Source organism: Dipodomys merriami, unplaced genomic scaffold, assembly GCF_024711535.1.
Source record: "Dipodomys merriami isolate MVZ:Mamm:240054 unplaced genomic scaffold, mDipMer1.0.p SCAF_1, whole genome shotgun sequence".
In the NCBI taxonomy this organism is placed as follows: domain Eukaryota; kingdom Metazoa; phylum Chordata; class Mammalia; order Rodentia; family Heteromyidae; genus Dipodomys; species Dipodomys merriami.
The window spans coordinates 29,451,448-29,473,945 of record NW_027202270.1 but is presented as its reverse complement, the minus strand read 5'-3'; the positions used below and the strand labels follow the sequence as shown (position 1 = coordinate 29,473,945).

General features: G+C 39.8%; 1 pseudogene across 1 annotated transcript; it reads right to left on the bottom strand.

The window, feature by feature from the left end:
* Window positions 1–16,434: 16,434 nt before the first annotated feature.
* LOC138832402 (beta-centractin pseudogene) lies at window positions 16,435–17,507 on the bottom strand (annotated as a pseudogene). The gene has a single exon (XR_011373555.1). The product of XR_011373555.1 is annotated as a beta-centractin pseudogene (transcript).
* Between the last annotated feature and the right edge of the window lie 4,991 nt (window positions 17,508–22,498).

The following is a 22,498-nucleotide window of genomic DNA, read 5'->3' as shown; positions in this document are numbered from 1 at the left end:
AATCAGTAGAATCACCTTAGAAACATCTTCAAAGTTAGTGAAGGCCTTCTTTGTCACCTCTAGAGTGGAGCTAAGTAAAAAACATAGACCTACAGGGTGCCAGTGGCTCATGCCTGTAATCCTAGCTACTCAGGAGGCTGAGATATGAGGATGGAGGTTCAAAGCTAGCCTGGGCAGGAAAGTCCCTGAGACTCTCATCACCAATGAACTATGCAGAAATGGTTGGAAGTGGCACTGTGTCTCAAAGGTAGAACTCAAGTTTGGCCTTGAGTACAAAAGCTCAGGGATAGTGCCCAGTCCCTGAGTTCAAATCTCAGGAGCAACACATACACACACACACACACACACACACACACACACACACACACACACACACACACACACACACACACGACAAACAAACAAAAAAAACATAGACTTGTATTTCCTCCACTAAAACATGTATGATGCATGACATAGCACTTTGGACTCTTTTTTGACTGTCCGCACTGAGAACAAAATAGCTAAGTCTAATCTTATATCTGCAAATTTTGATGCAATTTTTCTGACAATGACAAACTCATCAAGTTTGTCTATTATCTGATGAAGAAAACACTTGCTTCAAGGTGAGTTGCTACTATACCAGATATAATTTTGAGATGTTCTTTCTGGAAAATGTCACTTTATAATATGTAAGTCTAACAGAAGTTACATTCCCCTCTTCTACCTGAAATTTTTTTTGTTCTTTTCTGATTACAAAAATAATAGATGAATGCAGAAAAGTCAAGAAATGACTGATTTCCTAATCAATGTCAGCATTTCGGTAAGCATCCTTCCTGATATTGCTAAGGTATCTTGTGTTATCTACTCTATGCATGTATTTGTGTATATGGATGTATAGACTATGCAGATTATGTACGTATATACAAAGGTACATTTGTATATGTACATATATGTATGTGTGAGTATACACATTAATATACACATATAGTGGATATATGTAAATTTAATGTAAACAGTATCATGTTCTTTTGTACTTTTGGTTTTTACTTGGTAATTTACCATGCAGGCTTTCTTTCTTTTAACAAGTATTAAATTCTACTTAATAACAGCAGAGCAACTCATTGTATATATTACCAGAATTTAATTCCCAACTGATGGCCATTGGATTTTTCCAATTTATTATTCATCAAGGAGTAAATTAATTTTCTTGTACATATACCTTTACCTCATGAGCCTATTTATTAATAAAGTAGATAAAATGTGGAAGGCTGACCCATATTATTAGTTTGCTTTTCAAAAATGTTAAAAAAAATTTTTTTTACTACTTTCAATTGTTCCTGACAACATTGAACAATATAAAATAGACTTTTCAGTCCATTGACTTCAAAGTCTACTCAAAATTAGTATGCAGTATGTAAATTCTGGTAAACCTGTCAAATGTTCTTAATGAACAGATTAAAACAGATGTGATACAAATGATTAGTAAGCAAAACACATCTTTTCAGCTGTTTGTCAACAAGCTGGAAAATCTTCTGTTACTTTCAGATCCACCATGCCTTAATTGTAGTAATTACTTGATTTTCAACTTGTGTTCTCTGGTGTCTTTTAAATTAAAGTGTTAGCTCTCTGAAGATAACAACTGCACAACAACCCAAAGGACCATGGTTGTGTTTGTCCCTCAATGAACTTTGTGGATGAAGAAAGAACTACATGATTTTCCATTTGCTTCTCTCCCTTCAGTAGCTGCCCTTTTCCTTAGCTTTTTAAATAGGAGCATAATATTTGCCCAGGACAAATAAAAACAGATTAGAAATTTGGAAGGTAGCATTATGTAATGGGTGTTAAGGCAGCTTGATTTAACTCCTTGCTCTTCCATTTATTAGACCTATGAACCTGGACAAATTGACGAACTCTACTATGTCCTAATTCTGTTGTAAAGTGAAGATAATTGATTTTATTAGGTATTCATTATATTTATCATTATATTTATTAGATACTCATTTTTGTTTTTGTTTTTTTTGGGGGGGTCCAGTCATGGGGCCTGAACTCTGGGCCTGGGCGCCGTCCCTCAGCTCTTCAGCTCAAGGCTAGCGCTCTACCACTTGAGCCACAGCACCAATTCGGCTTTTTTTTTCTTTATGCTTATGTGGTGCTGAGGAATCGAACCCAGGGCCTCAGGCATGCAAGGCAAGCGCTCTACCACTGAGCCACCTTCCCAGCCCTAGATACTCGTTTTAATGTGTGTGTACATGGTTGGCTTGTAGGCATAATAACTTTCAAATTAAACAGCCTTCTTGTCTTGTGGGCATAATAACTTTCAAATTAAAGCCAACAAGAAGCTGAAAGTTAATAGGGATTAGTGGCTAAGATTTCAACAAAATCAATTTAGAACATAGATCAATTGATAAAAATTAGGTTTTTATGTTTTCAAAGCAGAAAGAAGTTAATAGAATTATAATCCCTTTTTACAACTAGTGAATAGTAATAATAATAAAACAAAACTGAGAGAGGTGCTTGTAGTATTGACTAGAGGAAGAATAGGATTGAGCTATAGGAACCATAAGAACATTTTAATAGGGTAAAATATGACTTCAGTCTGTAGCCTAACGCACCACATTATACAACTCCAGGAAATAAAAAACAAAAAATAAAAATGTGGAAGTTGAACTCTAGTAACCTTTGTTCTTTTCCGACTAGCAATCAACCTTTCATAATGACAACCTTCTTAAACCCTTTCAACTAGACTTGCCTTTCTGCACTACAGCATATGTGCCTGAGCTTATTTTCCACATTAAAATAAGAGTCGTAAAAATGTGGAAATATCTTGTGGGTTTGATCACTAAGTTTGGAGAAGGTTTCTGCATTCACGGCTGGAGACAACTCAGGGAAAGGCACTGGCACCTGGGAAGCCTATTTTCGATGCTCACTTCATTCCACCCACATTTCTTGTACATCAAGCCTCTTAGTCACAGCCAGTACCCTTCTGCAAACATGTAGAGCAAAAGATGTTGCACATAATAAACACTTTCAAATTTGGGTCAGAATTTTTAAAATTTTTTTATTTTTTATTTTTATTAATAATAAGTTTTTTTTAATTGGGAAAATACAGTACAGAGCGGTTACAATTACATGAGCAAGGTAATGAGTACATTTCTTATCAAGCATTGTTTTTCCCTTTTTTTCCTTTGTTTTTCCCTTACCATCCCTGCCTTCCAATCTCCATGACTACACTCCCCTTCCCCCTCCCTGCCTCCCCTCCACCCCCCCCCCCGCCTATTTTCATATACAGAGGGGGGAGTCATTGTGACATTTCCATACATATGTATCCCAATTAAACCCCATTTATCATGTTTTCTTACCACATTTCCTAAAACAATTTCAACAGGTTTTATTATTCTGTTTTCACACATGCAAATAAATTGCTTAGACCATAGTCATCTTCATCACCCTCTTCATTAATTCTCCCTATTCCCACTGGTTCCCACACCCCCAACAGAGCTGATTTTACTTCCCTGTCATTCTTCTTCTTTTTTTTTTTTTTAAAGTATGTACTAATTATACCAAGGGATTTCACTATGGTATTTCAGACACGAATCTATTTTGTTCAGAATAATTTTTGTTGCTTTTGCTTCCTCCATCCCAAATCTCCAATTGATCAGCAGCTTTCATTGAGATTCCGTATGTGAAAGGCAGAATGTTTAAAAAGATGAGCCAAATGTGTAGTTTGAAGGACCAGGCAAACATCCTCTACCCTGAAAGCAAAAGTACATTTCTCCCATTTCCTCTAAGGAAGCCAGATCATCATTTATTTATTTATTTATTTATTTATTTTTGTTCAAGACTCAGCAGAAACACAATGCTTCATTTTAAAATGCCATATTACAAGACAAGGACAGCACTATACTTTCTGTGGGGATGAAATGCTTCACTTGGCTGGAAGCCAGCTCAGCTCAGTGTCATTCAGCACTTCTGCAACTTCTGACACTGGCAAATACCTTCACGTTTATGCATTCTGTGTTCTTTCAGGAAGCATTTTAAAAACAGTTTTTAACAGCATGTCATTAGATACGGCAGTTAGATTGTGCATGTGACCAGATGTCTTATGCCTGGTGGAAAATTGGGATAGTCCATCAGGCCCTATAAGTTAAGATGCCACCCACTTCCGAGGTCAGAACTCACATAAAATCAGTTTAGGGCCCACAGGGCCATTTTGGTTCTTTTGTCATAGGAAACCTATAATTGTAAAATTCCTCCTGGATTTTAATCATTCACATGGACCTAAATAATATTCCCTTGTCTTATTTTGGTTACATGAAATTCAGTCGTTCTTGATGTGTTAACGAAGTTCTAGTCAAGTAAACATTGTTGGGGAAATGGCTAAGATCTAAAGCTAAGGACACTTCATAATTTTTGTCTATTAAAAAAAAGAGATTAAAAAATTTAAAGCCGCACATCCCGGTGTCTGTCCCTTGTTACCATGGTGGACTTTTGCCCTGGGAGGCTATAAATGTTTTCTACTCCTTACTTCCCGCAGTGGAACAACCTGAACATTCCATGTAACAGTCACCACCCTTGTGGACAGGCTCCATGACCCATGTACTGAAGTCCTCAAGCATGCTGGGAGAAGGGAGGGGGAGGATCCCTTCCAAGGAGCACAGCTTTGCAGCACGCCTTCCTTGCAATAGCAAACTGAGCCTAGCAAGTTAGAGTCATCTCCGTCAGCAATCCGGCATGACAAACTCACTGCAACTGCTTTCAAATGCTTCCCTCCTTGTTCTTAGGAAATGAGAGGCCTGGAGGAAAGACTGTTTACTCATACACTTACTGACTACAAGTGCAAACATTTACTAGGAGCTGTCTAAGGGCGTGATATGGTGCTTATACTTCCCACATTGTCTCTCTTCCTCCTTACAGTGACCATACCTAAGACAAAAGTCAACTTCTACTTAGCAGTTGAGTAAATTGAGCCTTAAAGGAGGCAAGGAAACTTGGTCAAGGTCATATAATATAAGAGACAAAGCTGGGGCTGCATCTTTGTGAGATGCCAGGCCCAAGCTTTTAGCTATACTGCCTCCCTGAGTTAAAACATATTTTATCTTGATCTCCAACACTGTAAGCAAACAAACAAACCAATCCAGAAATTAGAAACCAGGTGTATAGTAGATACTGGGGATAATATTATATAATATAGACATTATATAATACTATGCATGTTTGTCATATTTATGTTGCATTATTCGATTATTAGGTTAACTATAACTAGGTTACATTTAATGTAACTAGGTTAAATGTAACAAAACTAGGATACCAGCTAGGCTCAAGCATTTTCAAACTATCTGATCTCTAAATTAGGAATAGAATTATCTCTTTCTGTTGGCTTCTCTCTGTCACTGGTTTTCTGAAGTGATCGTTTGTTTTGCTTGAACAGTTGTTACTGAGAAACAGCAGCTGCAAGAAACAATTCATGTCATTACTTTCTTCCAGCTCTCTTTTTTGCCTCCCTACAACCTCTGATCCTGGCAAAAGCTGTTAGTTTGGATGAAGATGATTGACAAGGATGGGAAGCTCTTATACTTAATTCTCTTTTAAAATCTATTGAAGCAAAAACTTCTCCAATGACCCCTGACAAGGATTTTGTCATCATCCTCTGGTTCAGACAGAAACCTTCATAGAACAACAACAACAAAATGTGAAAAAAAAAAAAAAACCAACAACACAAAACAGTCATTGCCAATAAAATTGTTGAGAGCTAAAAGGCAGAGAAACATTTGCATTTGAGGTACTATGATGCCTGTTTTTTTTTTTTTTGACACTCTAAGGGATAGTTTCTCTTTAAAGCATAGCTAGAACAAAGAATGCGTCCGAGATTATATAATATCCTCTGATAGTGACATCAGATTTAGGGTTGGCTTACTTTTCCTTGCCTACTCACTTCTGAAAATTGCCTCTGGGATGCAGAGTCCATCCTTACATAAAGCCTTCCCCTTACTCCATATTTCATGTGAAGGTATATTCTCAGATGCCTGAAATCAGAATAAATCTCTCACTGTTCTCCAGGTCCTCCATGAGGAAGTTTCTAGCTTCCTGTTAGAGGCTGTGTTTGTAGCATACTTTCAAGTCTATACTTATTGGCAATTCAAATAAAGGGCTTAAAGGAGTCAAGGTGATACCACCATCTCTAGTATGATAAGGCAATGTCTACTAGTGTCCATGTGCTTGTCAGTACCCTGTGTGTGTTTGAGGGTACTCTAGTTTATGGCTGCTCCCTTAATGCTTTATATGTCCATGGAATAGTGTTTACATGATTCAGAAAGCACACAATTGTTCTTTGCTGCTGGTTTGTCATGATGCTACCTTTTAAATCTTGATAGACTTAATTCTAGCAGTATTTATACTCAGTTGCTGCAAAAATAAATTTTATCTTGTAAAAATTTTATTTTGTAAAGTGAATGGGGTACTATGCTGTAAAGCATACTATTTGAAAACCATTTTGACTTACATCTGAAAAGTAAATCACAATAAACCACAGAAATACATCTGATGGTGCTTGCTCAATTGATGGCTCTACGGACATTTGAGAGGTGATTAACTCCCTGTGGGGGTCCCTATGCTAGGTTGCCTTTCCAGTTAGTGACACTCAGAGTTGACTGCTTAGGGCGACATTTAGACATGAGATAGCTTGGTAAAGCCTGGGAAATGTCCAAGAATTTCAGTGGATAGTCAGTTGGTTTAGTCTGGACATGTACAAGCAGCATTCAGTATATGTTGGTAAAACCTAGCACTTCTTTGGTATTAGGGGATCAGGTTAGCAAGTGCTTCTTTGCATATAGAGAAGCTGGTGGCATTATCCCTCCATGCTCAGAATTCCACACGTGCATCCAGGGAGATTAGGCACATCCATTATGCTCACACACACACTAAGTAGAAATTTGGCTGAGAACTTACTTTCTCTTTTCCATAAAGAAAATGTCTGAGATTAATTCTTTTAAAACACCATGGAATCATGGGAGTAATTATAGAACAAAAGAAAGAATCATGAACTAGGGGTACTGTGGAAATAATCTGAGTTCAGCCATTAAGCCAGTGCATGATTTTGGGTGGACCAATTTCCTCAGCCGCAAAACCAGAATCAAGCCATGGGATCTTTAACTGAGTGATTGGAATCCCCATAATGGCTCATTTGAGTTCACTTCCCCTTTAACTGAGCCTGATCAAATTTTCTTCTGTTTTCAGAATCCACACACTTTTCAAAGATATGCTATACTATATCTTCAAATAAATTACGCTTTATTAAACACATGGAATTCATTTTTCTCCAGTATCTTAGTGTCATAGGCAAATAAATGCAAATCCTGAGTAGGTTGGAGGAATGGACTAATGAGAGACAAGAAGAATAAAATCTAGCAATTTATTCAGTAAGCCTGTGCCCAGTGTTTATGTGCAATGTGAATAGAGCATAGCAACTTGATTCAATATTTATCCAAGGTCTATCATACCTAACATAGATTCTAGTCTCTGGGGATAAAACAGTGAATAAGATAGGTCATTGCTTGGTCACCACTCACATTTTAGTGAGAGGGCAAAAGATAAACAAGAGCAAATAAATAAGAAAGACATAATAAAGATAACAGAGAGGAAGGGACCAGAGGGTGAGTGGAGTGAGGAGGGAAATGCTAATTCATCATGGATACATAATAAAAGACTTTATGTGTGTGTGTGTGTGTGTGTGTGTGTGTGTGTGTGTGTGTGTGTGTGTGTGTGTGTCAGTTCGGGGACTTGAACTCTGGACCTGGGCACTGTCCCTTAGATTTTTTTGTTCAAGGCTGATGCTCTTATCACTTGAGCCACACCTCCACTCTCAGATTTTTGATGGCTAGAGACAAAAGTCTCAATGAAATTTCATACCTGGTCTAACTTTAAACTGAGATCCTTCTATCTCAACCTCCTGATGTGAGCCACTGGCACCCAGCTAATGAAAGACTTTTGATAAAACAACCTTTAAACAGAGAAATGGTGAGCCATGTGTGTCTCTGTGTCAACTGAATTCCAGATTGAAGAATATCAAAGGCACAGACCCAAGGGGACATCTGGATGGGCGTGTTTAAGAACAACAAGAAGGCCATTGTGGCTGCACTGAAGTAAGCCAAGGAGGCTCTAGTAGGTAATACTAAAGGGGTGGAGGAAAATCATGTGGTTCCTCATAACCACTGTAAGAATTTGGCTTCTATTCTGAGCAAGAAGCATCCTCTGGGGAGTCTTGAGCAGAAGAGTTAAAGGATAAAGCTTGTATTTAGTTAATGTGCAAGGGACAGTGTGGGAGAGAGAGTATGTAGGAGGCTATTCTTGTAATCCAAGTTAGAAATCATCAGGTTAGAAAGAGCAGGGTGGTGGTGGTGGCACTGATGAAGAAATAGTCAAATTCTGTACATATTTTGAGATAGAATTGATATGATTTGCTTCTGGACTGAATGTGGAGTGTGAAAGGAAGAAAACTGTCAAAGACAACTTTAAGACATTTGCTACTTGGTGCCCAGAGAAAGGCTACTTCTCCGGGCATCATTGTTAGCTGGGTGGGATTATGGGAACAGGAATGGGGACTCAGCAGGCAGGACATGCCCAGAGGGGATTTAGGTGGCTTGTTTTTCAGTGCATAATGACAAAGTGTACTGGTTTGACTTAACTAACTTGGTGTCCAGGGGCTGTCATGACTTTTGGGAAGCCTCAAACCAAGCATTTCCCCTGAAACCCTGAAGGCATTTCTGTTTGCTTCTGCTCAAAGATCAGAAGGCTACAGAGGAGGGCTAGGGAAGAGAGACCTGTTTGCCAACAGCTGGGAGGGGAATCCCTTTCTTGTAAACAGTGAGGACCAGTTTGAAATTTGCAAAATGATGGAGGTCTGATTGTTCATGAATCTCTGCAACTGCTGAGCTGAAAGGAGAGATGTTTAGATAATAATTGGGAGTTATTATTTGCACAACAAAAAACTAATTGGAAATAATGCATGTATTGAAAAATCAGAGCTGATGTGTATATGCAATAGAGATTCAGGTATAGTCTATCAAAATTTATTGGTGTCTACTTTGTGAATATTGCTGACTACTATGAGAGATGGAGGAAGAGCAAAACATAGTTCCTGTGCTCAAGAGTTTATCAATAAGAATGACAATGTGTGTAGTAGTACAAAAATGAAAACTCCTTTATAGGCACTATGTGTGTTGATTGTATGAATAGTCCCTCCCTGTTACTACATCCTTTGCCCTGTACCTTTGTGGTTCCCTTCTACTCTGACTCTGGCCTCATTTGGATAACTTGTTTTGATGTGTGGATAGAAGCAGAAGCTTGGAAAGCACACACATTTCCTCTGTACTTCTCTATGTTTATGGATGTGTTTTCTTTTTCCTTTCTTCCTTGTGGTGGGAACATGCCAGGCTAACCTTCTGCAGATGTGCAAGAGGCATGTGGAGAAGATCCAAGGCCAGTCTAAACCCACTGACAGCCAGACAGCCCTGGAACATGGAGGAAGCTCAGTCAAGAGGGGCAGAAAGGTTTCCCTAGCACACAGTAGGACTTCAGATGCATTAAATGATCCAGTTCAGACCAGAAGAGCTTTCCAGTCGATCCTAGATTCATGAGCAAGAGTTGATGGCTACTGTTTTAAGCAGAGGTTTTGGGATAGTTTTAAAAATAGGGCTCTTTGCAATGTGATTCCTGCCTGCTCCTAGCTTCCTGTCCCCCACCCCAATGCGCTTCATGTATCAGGTTTACCTGTACTTCTGAAATTGTCTTCACTTGGTCTCTGCCTAGACAATTATCCTTCCTTTTAAGGCTCAGCTCTGGTAATTCTCCTCTGAAAAGTTATTCTGAATCTACAGGCTGTCTGTGCTCCTTCCCTGAACATCTTTGGCAGAAGGTACATACGTCATTACAGTGTAGTATGTTAAATGTTCTCTTTCTACTATACAGAAATTTCTGGACAGCAGGAATTGTACATTCTCTCTCTCTCTCTTGTTTGTTTTTGAACTGGGAGTCTTGCTGTCTAGCCTAGATTGACTTTCAATTCATGATATTTCTACTTCAATCTCTGTAGTGTTGGAATTATAGCTACGAGTCACTGTACTCAGCCCAGGATTTCTGTATCTTGAATATGGTCTTTGATACACAATGGGATCTCTACAACAATTGTATTTTTTGATATTGAGTGTCATGAAAAAGAAGAAATTACTAAGCTAATGGGAAAGGCTTCATAGAAGAGGCAGAACTTGAAACTCTCCTTAGTTTTAATGCGTAGACAGGGTTTGAAAAATGAGACAAACATTTCAGAAGGGCAAAGTGGCACTTCTATGGTATTACTGTATTACAGAATTCAAGACAGGTACAGTCAGAGATGGCTCTTTTGTGGAGGGTCATGAATAGCATGTTAAGGTATTTGGACTATATTTGGCTGTGGAGTGATACTGTAGAAAACTGTATTTTTAAAGATTGCTTTGGAAGGATTGTAGAATATACAATGGGGGTAAGGAAAGGAAAAGATGGTACATGTAAACCTATCCTTTGACTCCTGGGAAAATTCAGACAAAAGGCAATGGTGACAGTGGGAATGTGTAAGAATACATAGGACCCAATAATAAAATGTGGGAATTGCAAAAAGAGGATATAATTGAAGATGACCACCATATTTTTTTCTCATAGTGCCTGGGAAAAGGAGAACAGGCTGGACTGAGTTTGGACAGACTGGATTTGAGACGTGTGTAGTTGGAGATCCCTAGCAGATTGTAACAAATGTGGACCTGAAGCTCAGGACAGAACTGGCATACATGGAGATATTTTACCTTGAAAAGGACAAGGGCTAGGGAGATTAGAAACCCACAGGAATATCTAGACAACATATCTTTACTCCTAGGACAAGAAAAGAAAGTAGAACCTGCAAAAAGAGACAATGATAAAAGAAACAGGAATCACAGAAGGTGGTAAATAGTCAAGAGCGCTTCCTAATAAAGGAATAGAGGGTTATGGGAATGAGGGCTATGGGAATGAGAATCAAAAAAGGGTTAGTGGGTTTGATTGTTCAGATGCTAGTATCTTTGAGAAAAGAATACTTTAGTCTATAGTTATGGTTTATCAAGAATGTCACTCTGGATCATCAGCTGCTTGATATGGCATGGCAATGATTAGTTTTAAATTTACCTTAGAGTTCTAAAACTGTTAACTATCTATCTATCTATGTATCTATGTATCTATATATCTATCTATGTTTCTTTCTTTCTTCTTTCTTTCTTTCTTTCTTTCTTTCTTTCTTTCTTTCTTTCTTTCTTTCTTTCTTTCTTTCTTTCTTTCTGACTAACTATCTTTAATAGCCTACTTGTTCATATTATTTGAATAAGAAATGTTGAATTATTAACATGTAAAACTAAATTGTAAGTTTTCAGTTTCCTGAAATGTTGGACCCTGGCACTGGGACCTCATATCTGTAATTCTAGCTGTTCAGGAGGCTCAGATGTGAGGATCACATCTGAGGTCACATCTGAAGTCAATCCAGGTAGAAAAATCTATGAGACTCTTACTCAGCAAAAAGCTGGAAATGGGGGTGTGATTGAGGTGGTAAAACACCAGCCTTGAGCAAAAAATAAATCAGGCAAGAACTCAAAAAAAAAAAAAAAAAGGCTCTGTGTTCAAGCCCCAAGAATAGCGTAAAGTAGGCAGATAGATAAATAGATAGAGAGATAGAGAGAGAGGCATAGATAGATATGGGAAGCAGGATGGATGATATCAAATGTTGTTCATCCCTTAATAACCAGTGCTTCTTTCTTTTTTGGGAGGAAGAGGGTGGGTTGTGGGGTTTGAACTTAGGGCCTGGGTGTTGCCCCTGAGCTCTTTTGTTCAAGGCTAGCTAGCCACTACTTTGAGCTACAGCTCCACTTGCTTTTCTGGTGGTTAATTGGAGGTAAGAATCTCCTGGACTTTTCTTTCAGGCTGGCTTTGAACTGTGATCCTATGATCTCAGCCTCCTGAGTAGCTAGGATTACAGGTGTGAGCCATCAATGCCCAGATACCAGTGTTTCTTTTTTTAAATTTTATTTTATTGTAAAGATGCTGTACAGAGGGGTTACAGTTGCATGAATAAGGCAAAGTATATTTCTTGTTGAGCATTGTTACCCCTCTCTTGTTTTTTTTTTCTCCCCAGTGTTTCTTATATGTTCAAATTTTAGGAGAAATAGAAATTTTACTATGATATAGATACAATCACTCATTGAAGCCAGGTGCTAGTAGCTCATGCCTATAATTCTAGCTACTCAGAAGGCTGAGATCTGAGGTTTGCTTGAAGATAACTTGAAAATGTCCATTAGTTTCTTATCTCCAATTAACCACCATAAGGTCACAAGTGGAGCTGTGGCTAAGTGCTAGAGTGCCAGTCTTGAGCACAAAAAGGTAAGGGAGAACACCCAGGGCCTAAGTATAAGCCCCGTATTGGCATCAAAAATAAAGGAAGGAAGGAAGGGAGGAAGAAAGGAAGGAAAGAAGGAAGGGAAAGAAAGAGAAATACACATCCCATTCTTTACATTTCTAGATTGTTTTTCAGTAGTCTTGGGGTTTTCAAGGCCTGCCTTGAAATTTGATCCTCTTAACTCTTATCCCAACTAGCTGAGAGTATGTGCCCCCATGCCCAGCCATTGTTCTTTTTTTTTTTTTCCAGCCATTGTTCTTTAAGCTTGAGTTCACATTAGTCCTTTATAAAATAGAAAAGCATTTCACAAGTAGTATGCCCATAACTGTGTATATAAATACTTAACTGAGCATATAATTAAGTCTACAGTAAATATACATGAAAATATTTGTACTAAATAATAAAAATTTACACATAATTTTAAATGCATTTATCAGAATTTTCCAGTGAAGATCATGATTTTATGACAAGGAATCTCAAAAATTATTTTTGAACTCCATGTTTATATAAAGAGAGTTGAAATTGGATTTCTTTTTGCTATATTTGTTTAAAGTTTCTCCAGTATTCTTAGGTCTGCTTTTGAAAATGTTTCACTAAAATATTGGGGTGAAAAAAATTACAAACCAGGTTTCAGTAAAGCCAACAGTACAACCATGCCATTGCAACACTAGTCACTATAGCCAAGTTATGAAATCACCGAGATGACCCTCCATGGATGAATGGATTAAGAAAATATGGCATATATGTACATATATACATATATGTATACATATATATACATATATGTATATATATGCATACACACACACACTGAGAAATTATATTCATCCATTAGAAATAATACCACTTGTAAAGAAATTGACAGACTTGGAAAAATTATTAAGTCAGGGATTGAAATACAAAGTTTGCAGGGTTTCCTTCATATATGGAAGCTAGAATTAGCCTGTAAACCTATAAGTAAACATGTTGCTTCGTATGCAAATGTGTTAATTGAAATATGGTAGATTCAAGGAAGAACTCAAATAATGTAATTCTTTAGAGAGGCAAAGTGGAAGCCCCACAGAATAAGCACCAGGGAATGGGTACTTGCAAAAGGTCAGAGTGGGACCAAGGAGAGGGGAGTCAATGAATGAAGAGGAGAAGGGGCAAATGCAATCAAGAATTCAATGTGTACACTACGAAATTAGGGGGAAAAGAAAACAAGAAAAGAAAGAAAAAAAGAAAAGAGCAAAGAATAGAAAAATTACAAAAAAAGGAAAGTCAGGCAAGGGGTAGGTCGGGAAGGATGGGTAGGAATGTTGAAAGGAGTGACACTAATCAAGATGCATTGTATTTATTTATTTGTTTATTTATTTATTTATTTTTGGGTCCGGTCGTTGGGCCTGAACTCTGGGCCTGGGCGCTGTCCCTCAGCTCTTCAGCTCAAGGCTAGCACTCTACCACTTGAGCCATAGCGCCACTTCCGGCTTTTTTCTTTTTGCTTATGTGGTGCTGAGGAATCGAACCCAGGGCCTCAGGCATTCAAGGCAAGTGCTCTACCACTGAGCCACCTTCCCAGCCCAATGCATTGCATTTATAAACTGCTTTGTTAATTAGCAACTCCTTTCTACAACTACTTCAAGATAATAAAAATACTGGTGTGATATATTATTATCATTAATTTTTACTGGAGATGTCAAATGTAGAGTGAAAAGTCTAAGGACAAACAGAGCTGTTGCAGGTGGTTGGATATGCTGGAGTTTCTCTCATGTCCTCTTTGTTAGGAAGAGAGCCCCTCCTTCATATCTTTCTTCCTCTTTTCCTTCTGTGCTGGCACAGGCTGCTGCTGCTGGTCTGTGAGGTCAGCCTGGGGAATTGAGGTTGCTTCTCAGAAGGAGAGCTACTTTTATCTCTACTGGACGGCAAAGTACCTTGATCTTTTGGGCCATGACCCCTTTTGAGTTCATGATAGTTTCTGGACAAGGAAGAAAAGTAGTCCCTGTGCTCTCAACTGTGGAGTGCTGGGTTTTTGGGGTCCAGTCCATTGCAGATTCCTGAACATCTTACAGATGAGGAAGCCTTCCAAAACTGAATTTTGGTTTGGGTGTCTAAGAATGAGAAGAATTTTCTTTTGAACCTTTTGATCTTTTCCAGATAATTCAAGTGAAATGTCTTTAATACTGGAGTTCTAATAAACAATTTAAAGGCATGCTGACATAGACCTGTCATTACAGCGATTGCAGAGGCAGAGAATCTTGAGTTGGAGGTCCCCTTAGGCACACACAGTAAAACAAAAAGGGCTGAGTTGTGGCTACAAGAGTTGAACACATGCCTAGCATGCACAAGGCCCTGGGTTCAATCCTCAGGAACATACACACACAAAGTTGTTCATGCTTAATCACACCACTCAGGAGTTTGGGACAGAAGGATCATGACTTCAAAGGGCTAGATAATGAGTTCCAGACCAGAAAAATAGAACTTAAGAAAGTTTGATTTCTTGTTGAAGAAATATCTTGATGCCTCAAGCAGATGTCTCAAGTAGCCTTGCTTCTCCAAGTACTGTTATTTAATCTATTTAACAAACTCTGGATTCTTTGAAGATAAAGCAAAATATAAGCAAAAACAGAGAGGTTTTATTCCCTAGGTGTAGATACATTGTTTGTTTGTTTGTTTGGTGTGTAGACAGTTTTTTAACTCTATAATGTAACTTTATGAAAATTATTTGTGAGGTGTATATAATTCTTAATAAAAATCCTAAGGAAATCTACCTTACTTCAATAGAAGCTAAGGAGGAAAGAAAGGCAACTTGATGGGGAATTCTCTAGGATAGATATACTAATGGGTGTGATGTAACTTTCAAAACCAAAATTAGTGTGTTAGTCACTTCAACTATTTCTAAAAGCTGAGACTGAAAGTAATGAAGATTTCTTTTTTTTCCCCTTGAATGTTTCCAGGCCTCATCTCCAACTCCTTTAATTCTTTGGATACCTTCACTACTCCAGTCAACTAAAACTAGCAAGCCCAGTCCTTTCCTCCCATTCCTATATGGAAGGGAGGTGAGGTCCCAATTACAAATGATTCATCCAGATCCTCTGTATGATTGCCACTAAGTTCAGATGATTTTTTTCATAATTATTACTACAATTAATGATTTACAAAAAAAATCTCTTCAGGCAACTGTGTTAAATTATTGTACTTTTCTGGGGGAGGGTGGTAGGGCCCTGGCCACAGTGAAGACCCTTTTCTTGAGAGAGGCAAGAAGGAAATGCTCCCCCCCTTGGGTCTGACCCCGGTTAAGTGGCTGTCCCTCAACAAATGAAGATGATTAACCCTTTCCCACCCAGGGCACTAGGGTAAAGAAGAGGAGCAGCAAGGGGCGAATGTGACAAACCATGAGCTCTGGCTGGCTGTGGCTGTCGGTGGCTCTGATGCTCTGACCCTGGCTCACAAATCCTTGCTGGGAATGTAGGACTGCCCAGTATTCTATTCAGCCCTACACAAAGGCATTTGCCCATCAAGACAAGGGGGGAAAGAGTATGCAAAAGGGTCTGAGTGGCCCTTGAGTCAGGAAGAAGAGGTGGCATGAGACACACTGATGTGTGTCACTGTGTCTGCTGGAGAGCTCCTCCTTCAGCCTGCTCCCCAGACAGACCAGACACTGGCCCGGCGTGGGAACTTGTCAGACAAAATGGGGCATCAAGGAGTCTGGTCTTGGAGCTTGGGGAAGTAGCTCTGAGAGTCAGAGCAAGAAGGACAGGCCTAACAGACCCTGATGCGGGGAATACCTGATACCGGGCTTCTCAATCCCTATGCTCCAGCTCTAGACTGCCATCCATGCAGTCAAATGTTACTGTGTATGTGTGCGTGCACGCATGTGGGGGGAGGGCTGCAGGAGAGCACTTCTCTACCACCTGCCCACTGCTCAGGGCATGCAGAAGCCTAAGCCTAGAATGTGAGCCCCGATCTAAAGGGCAAAGGCTCACATTCGCCTCTCTTCCATCCCCTCCAACATGTTCCACCCTCTTTGGGCATTAGAAGGTTTTGCGATGAATAGCACGACCATCCTCTTCATACTCCTTTTTGGATATCCACATCCTCTTAAAAGTATCCAGGAAGGCCAAGATGGAACCACCGATCCATGTAGAGTACAACGGTTCCTGAGGAGCTGAGATCTTTATTTTAACGTCCTTACAGACAAGCTTCTTTACTTCACTTAGTAACCGGTCACCGAAGTCTTTGAAAAGTGTTGAGCCACCCGAGAACACAATGTTGGCAAACCGTGTCCGGCGAAGGGCCATGTCCGACTTGTGGATGGCCAAGGCCAGTACTTCATGGAGCCCCTCACTCTCATCACCTATCAGATCTGGCTGGAATAGCAGCTCAGGGGCCCGGAAACGTGCAGGGCCCACATCAAATGTGCTGCCATCTGGCAAGGTATACTGCACCTTCTCTGTCGCCAAAGCCTCATCCTTCTGTGGGTTGATGGACAGGTAGCAGGCTCGCTCTTTGATGGTCAGGACAACCTCAAACTCAGCCAAGGTGGGAAAGTCGGCCCCTTCCTGGCATAGCAGTGGCCAGTAGCCAGCAATATCCACCCGCATGATGGAGTGTGGCATGGCACAGCCCTCGCAGATGGGGACAGCATGAGTGACCCCATCCCCCGAGTCTAAAACCACTCCTGTCGTGCGTCCTGTGGCGTACAGGCCGAGCACGGCTTGCATGGAGATCAACAGAGCTGGCACGTTGAAGAATACCTCTGCAGCTTTCTCCCGGTTCTTACTGGGGTTGAGTGGTTAGAAGAACAGGATGCTCCCCCGAGAAGGTCTGCAGCGGATCCTTGGAATAGACATACTGCCAGATTCGCTCCATGTCATTCCAGTCCCGCCCCACGCCGGGCTCCCTGGGGTATCGGATGGCCAGCAGCCCCCGGTGCTCCTCTGCTTCTGGTCGGATGAAGCGGTCCCCCTCTAGGGCTCCAGCCATCACCCTCAGGTGCTTAGGCCGCCCCACATAGTTTGGAAAACAGGAATCTGGTCTCCTGCAAAGCCGGCCTTGATCACCCCTGAACCATGGGCTGATTGGTGACGATGTCGCAGGACTCCATGGCCCGGCCGGCCCTGCCCACGAGGTGAGGCGGGCAGCAGGAGGCACCGGCGGGCGGGCGGCAGGGCGGACTGGGACCGCCTGGATGAATTATTTTCATCTTGAAGCTCTGATGGCCACGGGAGGATGTTTTGAACTTTTTGTGTATATCCATTTATGTATGTGCTCAAAGTAACTAGCTGAGTGTCTATAAACTCTTAAATGCTGTGGTGATGCTTCATGGTCCTCAGATAAAACACTAGTTTTTTTTTAATATATATTTTTTATTGTAAGGATACTGTACAGAGGGGTTACAGTTACATGAGTAAGGTAATGAGTACATTTCCTATGGAGCATTGTTACTCCCTCCTTTGTTTTTCCCTACCATCCCTTCCCTCCCCACTTCCCCAACTCCTCCCGGCTCCCCGCACCTGAAGTTGTAAAGTTTGTTTTCAGCATAGTGTTTTGTACATCTCATTGTTACAATGGGTCAACCTGTACCCCTATTTAAACATTTTTTTCCCTTCCCCTCCCCAAATCAGAAAAATGTATATACAAGATGCAGGGCACCGGAAAAATATAGTGAAAACTGGGGTTATACCGTGGGGGAGGAACATACCAAAGAAACAAAAAAAATCACATGGTACATTATAAATATGTTAAAAACAATAGCAAGCAAGAAAAAAAAACCCACTTGTGTCCCTATCCTGGGGTTTATTTTGCTTACCATCATCTTATATGGTCATATGTACATACCTTTTGACCTTTTCTGCTTGCTGTAGACATATATTAGTTATTGCAAATAAGGGAAACCATGGGACCTATGTTTCTTTGGGCCTGGCTAACTTCACTTAATATAATTTTTTCCAAGTCTTTCCATTTCCTAACAAATGGAGCGATATCATTCTTTCTGATGGAGGCATAGAATTCCATTGTATGTATATATATGTAAGGTATATTAAATAGGTAGGTTTCATTAGTTAGCTGGTGAAGAAAATATCACTTGCTATTCAGGCAGGAAAAGAAGTTTATTTATCAAAATGCTGCCCCAGCCAGACATGGTGGAGAGGCATAGCTGAAAAAGGAAGGGGCTACCCACCCCTGGGCCAGGACTTATCTAGGCCTGGGACAGGAAGAGGTGTGGCCAGGTGGGGGAAAGGCGTGGCCACACTGAATGTGGTTGTGACCTCAGGGTCTGCGGCCCTCCTGAGATCAGATGGGAGGCCTGTGACCAGAGGTGGCACAGGATGTGACCTAGCAGGAGGGGAAGGTGACTGCTTCCAGGACTGCCAGTTCCCTAGGTAAAAGAGTTGTCTGTTATAAAACAGACTTCAAAATATTTGCTCAGCTAAAATAGTTGTATATATCATTTTTAGTTTTAGGAAAAGGCTTAATTGGTTGCTGAGTGAAATTGCTGTTAGGGAGGCAGTGTGATGAGGAAAAAAACCCAAACCAAACCAACAGCCTTCGAGTTACTTAGAATAATTAATGGTGGGACAAAGGGCAAAGTAATTCAGCAGTGATACTAGGTACTATGTTTGAAATGAGCTGTAAAACATGGGGAAGAGGGGCGTTGGGAGGGAAAAAAAAACTGGGAGAAAATGAGGGAAGAGATGACACTGTTCAAAAAGAAATGCACTCATTACCCGACTTAGGTAACTATAACCCCCTTGTACATCACCTTTACATTAAAAAACAAACAAACTAGTTATAGATGGTAACTACAAGTCTATGTTTCAAAGTCAAATTGCTTGAGTCCAATCCAGGACCTAATTCTGTTTGCTGGTTTTTCCACATTTGGTAAATTGTCTTCTCTCCTGGTGATAGAAGTTAATAGAAAAGCAGGTAGTCAGGGAATTTTAGCCTCTACAAATTGCAGATGACAAGGTAAGTGGAGAAGCCAAAACCTGCCTGACAATGAAATGGGAGCAGATGACTTCAAAAGAATGAGGAACATCCTTACTTAACACCTGTAAGTAAGGATAAAAGAATGTGGAAATAAGGAAGGGGCACTAAATCTTTAGTTCCATGACTATATAGAAAACTGAAAGGAGAAAGCAGTCTTCAAGGACTCCCTAATTAACCCAAGGCCAAGCTTTGTAACGTGGTGGACAAGGAAAGATGGCTGAGATAGACTGGCGTGCTGTCATCCCATGCCACAAGCTCTCCTTCTCTGCCCTGTTCTTTTCGAATAAACTTTTCTATCACCTATCCTGTGAGGGTCTTGTCTGAATCCTTTCCTTGCTGAGTGCAAGGGACCACAGTCAACTTAGCTGCCCTGGTTTCACAATATTTGATCTACAAGTTTTCTGGGAGATTAAGTGAGGAAGGTACAAGAGAATTGTTCACAAAATTCCCAGTGCCCTATTAATTATTCAGACTAAAATTTTCAATTCTATCCTTGATTGTGCTCCTCAAACTTGATGTGTGGACTCATCACTCAGGGATCTGGTTAAAATGTATAGGCCCCATAGGTCTAGGGCCTGAAATTCTGCATTTCTAACAAGCTCCCTGGGGATGCAAAAGCCTGCACCCACAGACCACAGAAGAACCGTGGTTGTCAAACCTTTCTGTGCATCTGGATTCCCTGGAGGGCTTGTTAAAACAGGACTGCTGAACCTACACCTGGGGTTTTTGCTTCAGTGGGTGGAGGGTGTGGCTGAGAATTTGCATTTCTAACAAGTTCCCAGGTGATAATCACGCTGCTGGTTTGGAAACCTTATACTTGAGAACCTCTGATCTAAAAAGCAGATGATTATTTTATTTGGAGAGTAAATTACTTTGCTATGCTGCAGAAAATAGGAGTTGCATGTTTAAGCCTTGAAATTCTGATGTTTTAGTTCTGATGCCTAAGCACATTATATCTGTATCTATATACAATCTATGTATAATATTACATATATATGTAATACATACATATATATGGATATGTATTTATGTATACACACACACACACACACACACACACACACACACACACACACAAATACACACTCAACTATGGGCTCTATCTAATATATCCCAGTAGGCTTTGTATCCTTCTGCCACAGCTGAAGTAACAACTTAACTTTAGCCAGTAGGATTATGGCTCTTACTGGACAACCTCCCTCTCAGATGAAGGGGAAAAAAGTGGGGAGAGGAAACTATTTTAGTAAGGTTCTCATTAGACATAATGAAGACAGCCATTTTTTTGATAGCTGTTTCCATAAGAAATAAACATATTAGGATGGTTCTCTTCATGGACCTAATGTTAGGATATTTTTCTGGGTTAGTACAGAAATACTTGTAGGACAAACAGATTTTATGACTGCTCAAGAGTTTACTTATAGCAAAGCATAAAAAATGGGGTGTGTATTTATCAAATTGTCTCTCATTAAGGGGAATATTAGAGAGGGATTATTGAAATATACCTAGAATCTATCTCAGTTTAGTAGTGTTTGACACTCTTTTCAGTGAAGAGATGTTGGGAGCTAGTTTTTCAGTCATCTTTCTGTAAGACTGATAGCTTAGATCAAGCAATATACAGTTTAAAGTAGAAAGTTTTAAAAAGCAATAAATGAATAAACAGAAAGAAAGAAGAATAGAAAGAAAAGAAAGAAAGAGGAGAAAGTGTAACTGCTCATAGAACAAAATTAGCATTTTGAAATGACCATTTGTTGCTTTAAGATACAAGATAGTGTGTTATATTCTGGAAATGAGTTCAAGAGGGCCTCTGGTCTCCAAGAGAGGAGGATTTCTGTCAATAATTATACTACAAGCAGATTGAAATGATTGATACATTAGTGATACCACTAATATGAAAAAGAAAGGTAGAGAAAAACAGTGACATTTTGTTTGAGAATGTTGGAGAAGTCTTCAGGAGAGTATGGCTCTGGACTGAGACTTTTAAAGATTACAAAGGTTTTTGCTGGTGTTCCGAATGTTATGGTGTAGATCTGAAATGTTCCATGGAACATTTAGTTCCATGAACAAAGGCTTGGTTGATGGGCTTTAGGGTAGTGATTGGATCATGGAGCCTTAATCTCTTTGGTTGATGAAACAATTAATGGATTATTCCATTATTTTTATTACTCTGTGCATCTTCTCATTAAATTCCTAGTACCAAGTACATTTAATAAGATCCAAAATTTGTTCCTTCCAAATTCTTGTTATTTTTAAAGCACTAACTGATGTATTTATTCTTAAGATTTCCTGTCCCCAATTTGGTTTACCATTTATGGAGGTAAACACAAAACAAACAAGCAACAACAACAAAAGAAACAAAATACAATGTAGCAGATTTTTCTAGGCTTACTAGGTACCAAAGAAAGTTACAAAACTCCAGCAGAAATCATGGTACGATGCATGTAGGAAAAGCCATTGGCCTTATGTTTCCCTCATTTGTCTTCAAAGTTATTGTGGAGGACTGCACATGAAACACTGGTATAAAAAGGAATGTTGGAGATAGTCTTTGGTCCATTTTATTTATTTGTTTGCAAATTAAATGGTATTTCTTTGTGGTGTGTAAATGATGTTTTGATAAATGGACTGCACATAATGAAATTCCTGTATTCAACTTATTCATTAACACAAGCCACAGTTTGGTGGGTGGTAAGGAGTTTGGTCTGGCCATGTGCCAGTGCGTAATCCTAGCTACTCAGGAGACTGAGACCTTGAGGATCGTGCTTCAAAGCTAGACTGGGCAGGTAAGTCCATGAGACTCTAATCTCCAATGAACTACTCAGAAAAGGCTGGAAGTGTCACTATGGCTCAGGGACAGTGCCCAGGTACTGAGTTCAAGCCACAGGACAAGAAAGAAAGAAAGAAAGAGAGAAAGAGAGAAAGAGAGAAAGGAAGAAAGAAAGAAAGAAAGAAAAAAAGAAAGAAAGAAAGAAAAGAAAGTTTGGTTTGTCTTTCAAATGAACAGTAAGAACAGAATCTAGGCCCTTAAGAAATGGCCCAGTCTGTTACCATCAACTCAAGATTTAGGGAGATGATACTCCCCTTTTAAATTTGACTTAGTTTACCTTAAGG